The sequence below is a fragment of the Protopterus annectens genome, chromosome 4.part0 (assembly GCF_019279795.1).
Source record: "Protopterus annectens isolate FY-2018-M chromosome 4.part0, PAN1.0, whole genome shotgun sequence".
In the NCBI taxonomy this organism is placed as follows: domain Eukaryota; kingdom Metazoa; phylum Chordata; order Ceratodontiformes; family Protopteridae; genus Protopterus; species Protopterus annectens.
In genome coordinates, this window is record NC_056733.1 from 1,804,519,696 (window position 1) to 1,804,535,449 (window position 15,754).

The following is a 15,754-nucleotide window of genomic DNA, read 5'->3' on the forward strand; positions in this document are numbered from 1 at the left end:
TGATAAAAGCAATGCACAGTATTAGAACAGACCAGGATCTATCATGCACTATCGCAAATAACAAACTAAAAATTTCAGCACAGGCAGAAAAACTGAGAAGATACACAGATAAATATAAAGGAAAAGTACAAAATAAGCAACTTATTAATGACCTAAAAAAGTTTTATAGAGAATTAGGAAACAAGGTAAAGGGAATTGAAAGACCTCCAAAAAAAGAAGAAATAGATACATTTTGGAGAAGTATCTATGAAGATCCTGTCGAACATAACAAAGATGCTATGTTTACTAAAAACGTCCAAAAACCAATAGGCACGAGACAAGACGAGCGTACACTGCAAAGTCCAACAATGTTTAATAGCTGAGCAAAACAAGCTTACTGCAATCAGTAGTCCCTTGCACACTCCGGTAACTGCCAAGCAATAAAAAGTTAAAAACGATCTGGCTGCATAGAATCCAAGTCACAAAGTGTAAAGCGCTTTTCGTTAGGAAACACTTCTCCTAACTTCTTCAGACAATAGTGCTCAGAAAAAAAAAACAAGTTTAAGTACTATCCTAGTGGCTCATACTTACATACAATTAAGCCAATCAAGCACAGTCACATAATTTAAAGGTATAATCCTAAAATACTGAAGGCAAACAAAATCGTAGTTAATTCACTTTACTTATATAAGTAAAGTGAACTAACTACCGTTTTAATTAATACTATTTAATTTACTACATATTCCGTTACAACAGAAGTTTGTTTTTTTTTTATAAAACTATGGCACTCATTTTATCTAATAACTTGACAAAAACAAACTGTTTGACTTCAGTATTTTAGGATTATACATTTAAATTATGTGATTGTGCTTAATTGGCTTAATTGTATTAACAAGTATGAGTCACTAGGATAGTATTTAAACTTGTTCTAACAGAAAGCGCTTTACACTTTGTGACTTGGATTCTGTGCAGCCAGATTGTTTTTAACTTTTTATTGCTTGGCAGTTACCGGAGTGTGCACCAGACTACTGATTGCTGTAAGCTTGTTTTACTCAGCTATTAAACCTTGTTGGACTGTGCAGTGTACTCTTGTCTTGTCTTGTGTCTATAACAAAGATGCTAATTGGACAGAAGTAAAAGAAAGAATAAGAAGTTTAAAGGTGCAGGATATGAAATGGGATGAAGTAACAGCCAGATAGTTTGAAATAAAGTTAAGAAAAGCCTCTAGTTGGAAAACCCCAAACCCAGATGCAGTACCTAACTTTTGGTTAAAAGGATTAACATCTTTGCACGAAGATGTAGCCATGAGTATGAACTATTTATATGTGCACGCTGAACAGACACCAGCCTGACTAACAACAGGCAAAACAATGCTCCTACTTAAGAGTTAACCTGCAAGATACCCTAAAAATTATAGACCAGTAACTTGCCTTCCGATGACATATAAACTATACACGGGAATTGATGCTAACCGAGTTTATAGTCATTTAGAAGAAAACTCGACTATGGCAGTAGAACAAAAGGACAATAAAAAAAAGTCATATGGAGCAAAGGATCATTTGTTGTTAAATAAAGTCATACTGGAGAACTGTAAAAAGGGGAAGAATTTAAGTATGGCATGGATTGACTATAAAAAACATTTGATAGTATTCCACATTCATGGATAAAAGAGTGCTTAAAAATGTGTAAGATGCACCCTACACTGATCGACTACATTACACTGACCATAAAACTGGATGTAGTGGTCCATGAAAAGAAGACAAAAGTAGCATTGATCATTGAAATTGCCATACCCAGTGACAACAGTGTCTTATGTACAGAGAGACACAAAGTCATAAAGTATCAGAATCTGCAGTCAGCTGGTGAATCTGGGAATCTTGAGGCAATGTTACAATTGCCTCATGTACACGGACAACCCTCTCCTCCTCCCAACAAATACAAATACATGCGAGAGATGCAACTATATAGCCAAACTGGAGGCTGAGCTCTCTCAATTCAGTACTGGCAAGACCAGTCAGGAGGAGAAGGTAACCACGCACACCACAAACCCAGTCTCACATAGAACTATCACAACTGCAAACCAAACACATAAACACGCAAAAACATATTCGGAGGCGCTGATTAAAAATCTACCAAAACAACAGAGGCCTCCAAAGCAGACACCCAAGCAACCACCACCGCAAGACATAGCAAATGCAACACATAGTTCACAAAGTCAGTGTGCTAAACAGTCAGAGCCCTTAAGGCCAAACAACATGCCAGACACACTTGTAATAGGTGACTCCATAGTCAGGCACACTGATGTCCCGCTCACCAGACTGAACAAGGAGAGGGTCACAGTAAGCTGCCTGTCGGGAGCTAGAATCCACCACATAACACAAGCACTCAGGTCACTCCACAGCAAGTACAAATATGACTCAGTCATTGTACATGCCGGTGTGAATGACCTGAGACGTACCTCCCTGGACTACATGAAAAGAGACATAGAGGAGCTCTCTGATTATGTAGCCCAGGCTGGTATGACCCTGACCCTGAGCAGCATCTTACCCTCACCAAGAATGATGCCACAGTACAAAGACAAAATGATCAGTTTTAACAATTGGCTTAATTACTGGTGTCATTCTAAGGGAATCCAGTGTCTGTCTGCTTGGGATGACATGCTTGACAAGCCACGCTGCCATGAGGGATGGTTTGCACCTGTCACCCCTGGGCTTCTGGATATTGGCCAAGGCTCTTGCCACCCCCATAGTGCCTTTTTTAGGCAAGGCTCAAATGACAAACCTACCTCCCTAGAAAACACAAGTGGAAAAAACTAAGGGTAATGCTGCTCAATGCCAGAAGTCTAAACCTCAAGATGCACGCCCTCGAAGCCCTCCTCAGTATGGAGAACATTGATGTCTGTGCAGTTACTGAAACCTGGTTCAAGGCTCCTGAGAGCACCCCAGCACTATCAGGTTTTACCTCATATCATGCTTTTCGGCCCCAAAACTTGGACAGAACCACAAAAGGAGGGGGAGTATCCATTTTCATCAAAGATACCCACACCTCCAGGTTAGTGGCAATGCACGAAGCATCAAAGACTATCCAGGTGCAACTAACCATAGGCAAAACTGCCTTACAGTTTATAGCGTGCTACAGACCACCATCTCAAACTCAGGAACCCCACACAGCCTTCCTGAAGACACTGGAGAGTATGAATGTCTCTCCAAATACCATAATTTTGGGAGACTTCAACTACCCAAACATAGACTGGGAACATTACTCAAGCCCCAACACCCTAGCCCAAAGGTTCTTAGAATTCATAAACTCAAATGCAATGGAACAACTAGTCACCATTCCCACAAGAGGAGACAATATACTAGACCTGATCATCACAAACATGGGGACAAAATGCTCCACACGGGAAGTACATCCCTCTTTGGTAAGATCAGACCATAAATTAATCTCACTGGAAATCCACATCCCGCCCCCACCCCCTGCACAAAAGACCACAGTGAAGAACTTCTCAAAAGCAAACTTCACACTTCTTAAGACTGAAGTGGTATCTTTCAAGGCCCCTGGGCCAGTGGAAACCACAACCCACACTGCTGAATCCTTTGCAAATGCCTTCAATGGGCACCTTCAAGAATGCATGGATCATGCAATCCCAAATAAAACCAAGACCCATTCCCCCAAAGGCAGGCGACCGGTCTGGTGGACCCCAGCCATAAACAAACTTTACAACAGAAGGAGGAAGCTACTACGACAGAGCAAAATCCCTAAAAGGGAAGGCATCTCTGATCAGTACTAGCAAAAAACTACGATCACTCATAAAATCATCCAAGGCCAACTTTGAGAGAAAAATCGCAAATGACACAAAAGACAATCACAAGGCCTTCTTTAGCTATGTTAGAAACCTGGGTGGAAACTCCCAGATATGCTCAGAGTTAGTCCAAAATGACACAAAATACACTGAACCCACTGACATTGCCAACATTCTGGCAGACAGGTTCAGTGCAAATTTCTCCTCCCCCTCCCCCCCAAAAGGAGAAACAACTATCCCAGCAGAGTGTAGCCTCCCAAATATCTCAGATGCCCAGGTGAGAGCCGCCCTTTCTAAAGCTAAAAACACAGCATCAATGGGACCGGATGGTGTCCCAGGCTGTGTGCTACGTGAACTCCAAGAGGAACAAAACCCACACATAAGGCTGCTGTTTAATCTTAGCCTTACCACAGGATACGTACCCAAAGAGTGGCGTACGGCAACAGTGGTCCCACTTTACAAAGGCGGTGCTTCTACAGACCCTGGAAATGACTGCCCCATAAGCTTGACGAGCCTGGTCTGCAAAGCTATGGAGAGGATCATTATGGAACTCATAAACAAAGACATTGGGGACCTACAGTCATTTGATCCTACCCAATTTGGCTTTGTCAAGGGCAGATCCTGCCTTTTGAACTTGGTCGACTTTTTTGAAACAGTCACTAAGGCCATTGATGAGGGTAAGGCAGTTCACACAGCCTACCTTGTCCTTGCAAAAGCCTTTGACACAATACCCCACTCGGGCATCATAGACAAACTCACCAGCTTAAATGTAAACCCATATGTCACAAGATGGGTTGCAAACTGGCTCAAGGACAGAACCCACAGGGTCAGAGTTGCTGGAGCTATGTCAGACTCTAAGCCAGTCACAAGTGGTGTCCCACAGGGCTCAGTCCTGGGACCCCTCTTGTTCAGCATTTATTTTTCCGAGGTACAGTCAAACATAGGAGGATTGTGGCTGACAAAGTTCGCAGATGACTGCAAACTGGGCACCATAATTGATACTCCAGCGGACACAAACATCCTTCAGAGAGGCCTCATAGAAATGGATAATTGGTGCCAGAGCCATGGCCTTAAGCTGAACGCCAAAAAATGTATAGTCATACCCTTTGGGAAAAACAAGGTACCGACAAATTACAACATAGGCGGTAATCCATTAAGTACAGAAGAGGTAATCAGGGACCTAGGGACCCAGGTTGACAGTAACCTCTCATTTGACACTCACATTGCCAAAGTGGTTAGGAAGATCTTCTATATTGACCACCTTATCATGAAGGGTTTCACATCTAGATCAAGAGAGGTCATTGTGCCCCTGTACTCTTCTCTTATCAGGCCAATTATTGAGTACAATGCCCCATTTGGGATGTATCTCACCCGCCACCTGCAGCAGTTGGAAAGACCCCAAAAGTTCCTCACTAAGAGGATAGAGGGTCTTAAACATATGTCATATGCTGCCCGACTGAAAAAACTCCAGCTCTATTCAGTCGCATACCGCCTACTCAGAGGTGATCTGTGCCTGACGTACAAGGCCATGTCCAATCCTGAATTAATGGACATGCTCCACCTCAGAAAATCCAAATCCATCAGAGCCACGAGAACAAGTGATTTAAACCTCAACACAGAAATAAATAGAATGTGCTAGAGGGACAGATTCATAACCCAGAGGCTCCCTACACTCTGGAACAGAATCCCAGTCCATGTTAGGCAGAGCCCCTCACTGACTCTATTCAAGAGAAATCTCAACGAGTGGATGGGAGATTGTAGGTTTACCCCGGGGGTCATCTCTGTGTCACTACTAGACAGAGGCATAGTAAACTAAACCCTAAAAGGGTGTAGTATTGTCATCCTAAGGGGTGGTGTAAGCCACATACACTCTGGCTAGGCTTATAAATGCCCTAGGGCAGATAGCCTATTATGAACCTATGAACCTATAAATGAGAGCAATGTGGAAGAAAGATACCCAGACAGTTCCAATAGAAGTCGGAGCAATGGGTCTTATAAAAAAGAATCTACAGTCATATTTAGATATGTTACCAATCCATTTAATCCCGTATGAATTGCGGAAGGAGTCATTATTGGACACATTGCTGGTGCTGCGAAGAGCACTTCTGGCTGATATCAAGGACTGAAACAATACTAATTTCATGAACTTTAATCGTACTTTGACTTAAAAATGGGGTCCATTCCCATCATGGTATTAGAAACCCAAAAGACTTGGAGAAATTAAAAAAGGGAGTAACCTACTCACACAATAACCTATTTACACAGTAACCTATTCTACTAGGTATCAGAAGAAAAATTTGAAGTGTTTTTACTTGTTTCTTTAAATATACATGTATGCCACATGCACACACACACACACACACACACACACACACACACACACACACACACACACAATTGCAGTTCATAACAGTTAACATACTTAGGACCTCATAGTAAAAAACAATCTTAAATCAGTTGTTTCCTATTGCATTGTCTTGAATTGTATTGTTTATTACTAGTATCCTGGAATACTAATAAAATATTTTATTATAAAATGTAAATCAAACAACAGTAGAAATATACATGTATGTTTCAAGACTACAGGCTTTTAATAAAATACTGTACCAAAATTAGACATCCTGGGAATGAAATATCATAACATTTTCTAAGATCAGTCAATAAATGATAGCGAGAACAAATTCTCAAAACAATGTAAATGTAAAACATGAACACTATTACATAATACTTATAAATCACCCATAAACAAAGTCAGGAAATTTATAAATTCAGATTTTAAATATAGTTCCATAAGTCCAAAAATAGTGAATAGCTAGAGAGAAAAACGGTTCAACAAGTGGTGTTGAGACCAGCACCACAATTGCAAACACCAATAAAATGAAGTGAAAACCAAACAGTTGAAACAAACCAAGGCAGGATTCATGCATCAAAATTCACATAAGAAGGTAACAAATATTTTTATTGTGAGCACTTTCGCAGTTGACCCAACTGCTTCATCAGACATTAAAAATGCATTCAAACAAAGCTTTCTTATACTATACAAAGACCAATAGAAATCATTAATTAATTAAGCAATCAATTAAAATCTAATTGTTTAAAACACTTAAAGCAGTAGGTATAAAAGAAAAATAATACTAAAAAATGACATGATATTAGCTGAGCAACACTACTATCAGTCAACTATTAACATTATATATTATGTGTGCGTGTGTATATATATATATATATATATATATATATATATACAGACATACTCTATGCCAGCAGACATTCTTCATAATACAAAAGACACAGAAGCACATGTATATAAAAACCTAACCATTTCTATACAATATTAAAAATTGGTATTAATGTATTGATCTATTTCTAAGCACTGGCTTGATGCTGACCTTATCATTGAAGCTTCTCCCATTATGGGCCCTCATCCTGATGATCCACTTTAATTCACAGGTCTCAACCTTGTTCCTGATGTCACCCCCAAATACATCTTCTGTTATCACATCAGTCACTAGAAACTTAAATGTATGATTCTCACCAAAATCGATACAGTGTTTAGCCAAGGCATTAGTATATATTGAATTATTAATACTATAGATATGCTCTCTAATACAGTCGCGTAATCTTCTATCAGTCTTGCCTATATAAAAGCAAGAACATGTTTGGCAGATAGCCAGATAAACTAAATTTGTCATATTACAATCAGCTCTCACCTTGAAGGTGAGTAGCCTACCTGTATCTGGCTGCTGAAACGTCCCAGAAGTGTCCAAATACTTGCACCAATTACATTTCAAACATGGATATGTTCCAGACATCCCTAAATTCATATCTTTCCTAACATTTCTAGGATAACAAAGCATTCTCCTTAAGTTCCTCTTATTTTTATATACAAACCTTGGTTTGCATCATACTATAGGACACACTTCTTTGTCACGAGTGAGAATCTGCCACTTTTTAATATTGTATAAAATGGTTAGGTTTTTATATACATGTGCTTCTGTATCTTTTGTATTATGAGGAATGTCTGCTGGCATAGAGTATGCCTGTATATATATATATATATATATATATATATATATATATATATATATATATATATATATATATATATATATATATATATATATATATATATACATACACATAATATATAATGTTAATAGTTGACTGATAGTAGTGTTGCTCTGCTAATATCATGTCATTTTTTAGTATTATTTTTCTTTTATACCTACTGCTTTAAGTGTTTTAAACAATTAGATTTTAATTGATTGCTTAATTAGTGATTTCTATTGGTCTTTGTATGGTATAAGAAAGCTTTGTTTGAATGCATTTTTAATGTCTGATTAAGCAGCTGGGTCAACTGCAAAAGTGCTCACAATGTTGTTGTTGTTAACGTTTGTCTTTAGGTATTTCCCGGTTAGGAGTCGCCACAGCGGAACTCCGGTCTGCTAATGATTGGCAGTAGATTTTCACGAATGCCGAGGTGCCAGCTCGACGTTTAATGAAGGCACGCCCATTTACGCATGTCTTTTGAACACCCACCCAACTGCGGGGAGGACATGCAGACTCCACACAGAAGGCACTCCCTGCATTCCAGCTGAGAATCAAACGAGAGAACCTCTTGCTCTGAGGCAACAATGCTACCGCTGCACCACCACGAATGTTGCGAAAGTGCTCACAATAATAATATTTTTTACCATCATATGTGAATTTTGATGTGTGAATCCTGCCTTGGTTTGGTTCAGCTATTCGTTTTTTACTTCATATTTTAAATATAATTTGAAATTATGTTGCCCTGTAGTGTTAACTGTGCTTTTATTTTTTAGCATTAGTATCCTGCAGCTATTGTCTTTGCTTTGGCATATTTATTTAGAATTTCTGTAGTGACTAAAGAGTTTCACTGATGACAAGGGGAGTAAAGCAATATGTTCAGATACTGTAGCTCGCTCAAATAAAATAAATGAGGTGGTTGTTAAATTATTATTGTACTGCTCAGTGTATTTCTCTAGCTGACACTGACAAAATGCGGTCTGTCCCATCCAGGTCGGTTACTTGTTTTGTTATAGAAGCAGTGGGTGACTCAGTTTGAAAATGAGCAGGTACCATGCAATTCTGGGCTCGTCTTATTCCCATTGACAAGTGAAAGTCATTCCTCTCTGACAATACATTGAATTGCTGCCTTTTGTTAGTGCCCACACATTTCTATTCACTATAGATTCTGGTATCTGAAAAGGATTGCTGTGTCTGTTTGGGCTCTTCTTCACTATAGAATGATGTTTATTGCCAGAGAAATGTAAGCCTAACATATTATCAGTTCTGACAGTCAATATAAATGCATGATGAGCCTGTGAATTTCTATATTTCTGTCTCATAGGAGTACATGTCAACTTGGCAGTCTAATTACAAGTCACTGAATACACATTCCTATTCCAAAAGACGATACACATCACTCATTTGATTTCCGAGAAGCTTTGCCTCAAACTCATTCACTTAAGGCCTTGCCCCTGACTAGATGTCAGTCCTATAACATCAAATCTTATTTTATTCATTTATAATAATCTAAATGCTGATTTTTAAGAATCTAATAAAACAAGCAGCAGATGTAATTCCCTTTATTTTAGTTGCACTAAAACCAATGCCTGCATATGTTTTCAGAGGAATTTTCAATGTGGTGAATAGTTTATTCTCAAGAGGATGAAAATGAATTGCCCAAATTAAGAAGAGTTTGCAATTATATTGTATTTTACACACACACACACACACACACACACACACACACACACACACACACACACACACACACACACACACACACACAAACATTTATTTAGGTAATAATTAGAAGAAATGGCTTTTAAAATCAATATTCTGCCGAGAATGCAAAATGCAACTATATTATGACGTCATCTAACCATGTTTTTCTGTTTCTAATTCTGACTAAACAAGAAATTGTATGTTGTTAATTGTATAGTATATGTTTTGGTCACAAAATGCCTCAGTTGTGGTTGAAAACAGTCAAAGCATCAACCCTCCATCTGGTTATCAAAGTAATAAAGGGAGAAAAGAGGCAAAAAAGAGTAATTGTGCATGCAAATGAAAAAAAAAAGTCTAGGCTTTAACAGAAAAAGAAGAAGTAATGTAAGACATAAAATAAATATTAGAAGTAGAAGTAATGAACTAAGTATGGACTGTTAAATATCTTCATCCCTTAGTGCAGAGTTTCATTCCCTTAACTTCCATTTACCTACTATGCGGTTCTGAGTAAGACAATGAATCATTCAGTGCTCCAGAAGCACGCCTAAAAGAGGTTTTCATCTAGTGGGTTAACTGTGTTAGGAAATATGTAAGACAAATTCTAATAAATAAAATTAAAACAAAAGTCAAGTTGATCACAAAAGAAAACGCAAGTTCAGGAACTAAAAGGAAAAAAAAAATGACCAGATAAGGTGCTTTGATGTATACCATCAGGAATTGTCTGGCAAATATAAAACTAATATTAAATGTGTGAAGAGTTAAAATAGCATAGGTGGCAAAGAAGAAACAGCCTGGGGGAGGACAGTGTCCCAGCTGCAACCCAGGAATTGTCAGAACAAGTAGTTTAACTGTTGAATGTCAGTGAATTTCCAGATACTGCTGTTAAAGGTTAAGTGGTGAATGGTCTGTACCTGGTGAGGTGTGTAGTCTTACTGATATACTATATGCATGTGGTAGAAGTCAAAATTACATGAAAAAATCAGTGTTGTATATTACATGCTGTAACTTCAGTAATAGAGGTGTAACTGTCTCCCTTTGTCCACAGCAAAGGTTTTCTAAATGTTAAAAAATTATGCTTGGATGGTGGGGTTTGAAGGGAGGACTTTGCCACCTACTTATAACACTATGTCTTAATATGCAGATGGGTTTTGTATCTAAGATCAGTTAAATCTCAATGATTTTTAGAACATCTGTATATGGTCATATGTGTATTTATATATGTTTCTACTTATTCCAATCTGTCTATGTCTATAAACCAATAAACAAACACACACACACACACACACACACACACACACACACGCACACACACACACACACACACACTGTGAAATTTATCTGTTTTGCAGCACATGTTCATATGCATCTAATCACATTAAATTAGAAAACAAGTCTGTATAAATTACAGGTCTATATTAAATCAGTGAACACTTAAAATAGCGAATGTTGATTTATCAACCCTTTAACACCGAAAGTTGACAATCCCAAAGACACGGCACAGAGATTTTTTTCGCAGCAAAAAAAATTGCTGGGCCTTTTCAGGACTTTGCCATTTCCTCCACTGTAGTGTGATCTCGGAGTTGGTATATTTAAGTAGGGGGTGTGGGGGCAAAGCCCCCCCCACTATATTTTGTGTTTTGAACTTTTTTTTTTTTGGTGGAACAGCGATCTTCTTCCCCCCTGGGGAAAAAAAATTGCTGTTCCATGTATTGTCAGCTTTCTCTGTTAAAGGGTCGATAAATCAGTGTTCGCTATTTTAATTGTTCGCTGATTTAACATAGACCCTAAATTACAACCCCCACAGACATATATATATTTAGGAAACAAAGTGGCTACATTTGCAAGAGTTACAGAAATGACATATTTGTATGACCATGATTTTTGTCTCTTGCACTGACTGTACACTGCCCTCAGTATTAGATCTGAATCAGTGCTGCAACTGTAACTTACTTGGCTATGCACTCATGGGTGGCATTGAGAGCTCCAGCATAATGAGTCATAAAGATATCAGTCAAATTTAACAGTTTATCAGCACTTTCCTATATTTGTGATACAAGCACACTATAGTAAAAGTTCAGGTATTGTAACATATCATGACAGGTAAATGTGGGAACAAGCTGTTTAGCAGGGATAACGTGATTCATAGGTGTACATAGTCTGTTATGACATTATTTCCATCAGATAATCCACATGGAATTATAACGTATCTAGTTCATTTGCTTTGTATAGGCATTATGTGTATTCTCATGGTTGTATGCACACTTAATACAAACACACACACACACACACACACACACACACACACACACACACGCAGGCGTGCGCAAGTATAAATGAATAGTGATACCTTTGGAGAAAATAAAAAGCTTTCCAGATGATATTGATACAGTAAGACATTCCGAGGGTCTGCATCATCTTGTTTCTAACATAGTTGAAATTGGTAGTCTCAGCACTGTCATCAGATCTGTAGTTCTACTGAAAGCTTACATATATATCTTCACCTACAACCTGCAGCACACAGAAGAGAATAGAGTACAAATGTTTGAGGATAGTGTCTGGAAGATCCCTTCTTTACCAACTGTAGGGTACTGAAATGCATCTTTTGACAGAATGCAGAGGCCTATGAACTCATTAGTGTCACATGTGATGGGTTATCCATGCTGTGCAGAAATTTGCAGGTCAGTAGTTTGCAGTATGCATGTTACAGATGTCATGCAGGTGGGAATGTCAACTTTATCTCTGTACAAATATGTTTGATCAGAAAGGGCAGCAGAAGTCTGTCATGGTGGAATTGCTGAGATTTATGATGTTAAAAAACTATAAAGTACCATCTTCTGCAGTGTTATTAACCTGCAGGAACAACATTAAAGGAGACACTGATAAGCAAACATTGCTCATTCACTGAAAATAATTATATCATGTGGTTGTGTCTGTTCACATATTTATACTGTTTCAAAGTCTCAGGAGGCATCTGACCTTCTGCATTGTCTGTAGTATTTCTTCATTACCTGTCAGCAAGTTAATGTCATCCACTATTGTGCTTTGCATGATCTAACTGGTTTGTATATGAATAATAATTCTACACATAATACCTACACCATGAAAAAAATATTTATGTCACATGCAGCAATGTATATACTATATGCCACAGCTATACCTACACAATGTAGTAGCCTTAGTATTTAGTAACAATAAAGAAAAATTGTGAAACTCTTCTTCCATTGAAGACTGTTGAAATAATAATCCTGTTATTTATTTCTCTACTTAACCTGCATACATTGTCTGACAGTGTTTACACTTTGGTGAAAACCCCCTGTTATAATCAGGTATTTATCTTTGCATTTACCTTGTCATATTGCCTTACAATTTTTAACAGCAATTAACTCACTTTGTAGCTGACTATGAGTTGTTTTATTGTGAAGATTTTGTATGGCTTCCAAGAGTTCAACAGGATTCATTTTTTGTAAAACTAGGAAATATTACACCTATTTGAATATCTTACATGCATTATTAAATTCTATTTGAAAATAAATTCTATTTAAAAAAAAAATTATGGATTCTAGTAAAGACCGAATGATTAAGCAGACTTATTGCACACAGAAGGATTAGCATATTTCATCAAATTACCTGGAAAATAAGAATACCCCAGTGAAGGGGCAGGCTCTGTTCTTTCAATTATATAATAATATTATAAAACAGGTTCCACTGCATCTTGTGCAAATGAGGACTCTCAGGATAAATGTTCAAGATCAGCATTATATTCATTAAATGAAAAAACATTGCAGGGTCCAGCACATCATACTTAAGCAGCTAAGATGGTGTCGCAAAGGCCTTGTTGTTAATAACAAATTGAAAACTCCAGTATTTTAGCATTACGTTATTCACATATTCCAATCTGTAGATTTCAAGGGTTTGACTTTAGCTCAGTGAAGTAATAATTCCTTATATTTGTAAATAAAGAAGATGATTATGTGAAGTATTAGTACTACAGTAAACATGGTTCTGAATTGAATGATCAAATGCGTCAGCCAGTCCCAGGATTGAACCACAAAAATAATGTCATCAGAAATGAGACCAGGAAAACAAGAATGATTAGAATCATCCTGAGGTTCGTAGAGTGCTACTCCCAAATATGTATGCCCTCTGAACTGAATGTTGGGCTAACACTTCCCACATTTAAAATAACTGTATGCTAAATGGCCTTTAGTGCAGATAAAGCTGCTAAGAGCACAATACTGATGTCATATACTTCTACATAACCAATACTATCTGGCCGCTTCTGGGTACTGACTTGTTGTGTGATAAAGCTGACATCATATCCCACCCTGCATTTGATATAATACTGAGCCAATGATATTCCATTATAGACATACAGATTGCGCTCATTGCTTATAGAGTGGGATTCAGCTACAAATGTCTTCTTCATGTCAAAACGTTTGCAGGAATTCCTTTTTCATCTGTCTTTTTTTTCAGTAAAGTTATTTATGTGCGACATAACACAGATTCTTTTTTTTCCTCAAAACTTTTTTTTTTTTCAAATGCATTTAAATGAATTCCATAGTATTTATACATAACATCTTAAACAACAATGTACACTATTTACATTAGCCTGACACTATAACAGATCTTAATGTATACAGTTACTTTATAAGTATGTCCAATCCATTATAAGAGTGTCTGATCAATTATTGTAAAGAGTCAATCAACAATAAGACTTTTCCCCAAGGGTTGTTGATAAATGGCTTTGGATAAATTCTTAGTTCTTTAGTTTTAATTTCCAATAATGCTGTGGTCTTCAGTAGGCTGTAGAAGTCTTCCAAAGCTGGTGTTGAGTTTGTATTCCATCTTCTTGTTATACACTTCCTTGAAATTGCAAGTATAGTCCATACTAGATACATGTTTGACCTATTCAACTGAGGACCTTCATTCACATTTAATAATACAAGAGCTTTAGTTAAATAAAATGATTCACTAAATAAAGCTCGTAGAAAGTTATTAATACCATTCCAAAATGGCTTACTTTAAACACAATCAAAGAAAATGTGGTTCCAATCTGCATTGTGTACTTGCTCATATCTCCAGCATATTTCTTTTTTGGAAAAACTAATTTTACTGATTCTATCTGGGGTTAAGAATGCTCTGTGCAAGCATTTCCAGTTAAAAACTTTCCATTATTGTGTAAAGGATGTATATTTTATCAATAATAAGTTATTTGTTTTAGTATCTTCAGTTAACTGTATTGAGTGTCCTTTCATTATATATTTTCAATATGAAGTTTTGGGCATTGTTTTATAGTTTATCAGTATTTTGTAAAATTTCGAAATACTGTTCCCCATGTCAAAGTCATTATATATGATTTCCTATATGTATTTCGTAAATTTATGTATTTCTTTAAATGAAGAATTGTTAATTATTTGACTTAAATCTTGTGAATATGACAGAATACTCTGTAAAGTTAGTCAGCCCTGTTGTGGAATTTTGTATGTTGTTTTTACTACTTGCATATCTAAAGCTTTTAGTTCTTTTTTTTTAAAACAAGTTTATTGTTTTTAACATACAAAATAAATATCATAACAATTTTATACAAGCAATTAAAATAGAAATAGTTATAACATTCAATAAAATAACCAAAGTATTTACAAAGACATCCACTACAAATCAAATCAATTGATTAAACTATAATGTCATGCTATTGAAACTAAGATTTTTTAACAGGTTTTGTAAAGTATCCCATATAATATAATAAGATGTTTTTCTAGTAGTTCTTGATTTTATTGTCATCAATTCCATATGACACACTTCAGTCATAACATTTTTAAATTCATTAAATGAAGGAGGGGTATCTGAAATCCAATTTCTGGTTATTATTTTTCTAGCCACTGCTAGAATAGACCATAATAAGGGAAGTTTAACTTTTTTAACAGTTTTAGGAACAGGTGTGTTAAATAATGTAAGTGATTTAGAAACAATGAAATTATCTGTGAAAAGGGCCTGCAAAAAATCATTGATTAACTTCCAATATTCCTTCAATTTTATACAGTCATAAAACATATGTGCCCAATCAGCATTTATTTCTACATTACATCTTTTACATAAATTGTCTTTATTATTTATTTTATTCATCATTAAAGGTGTATAGAAGGATCTATTTAAAAATTTCCAAGTAAAAAGTCTATAATTAATGGAAGAAGTAGTTTTATAAGCAGATTCCAATATATATTG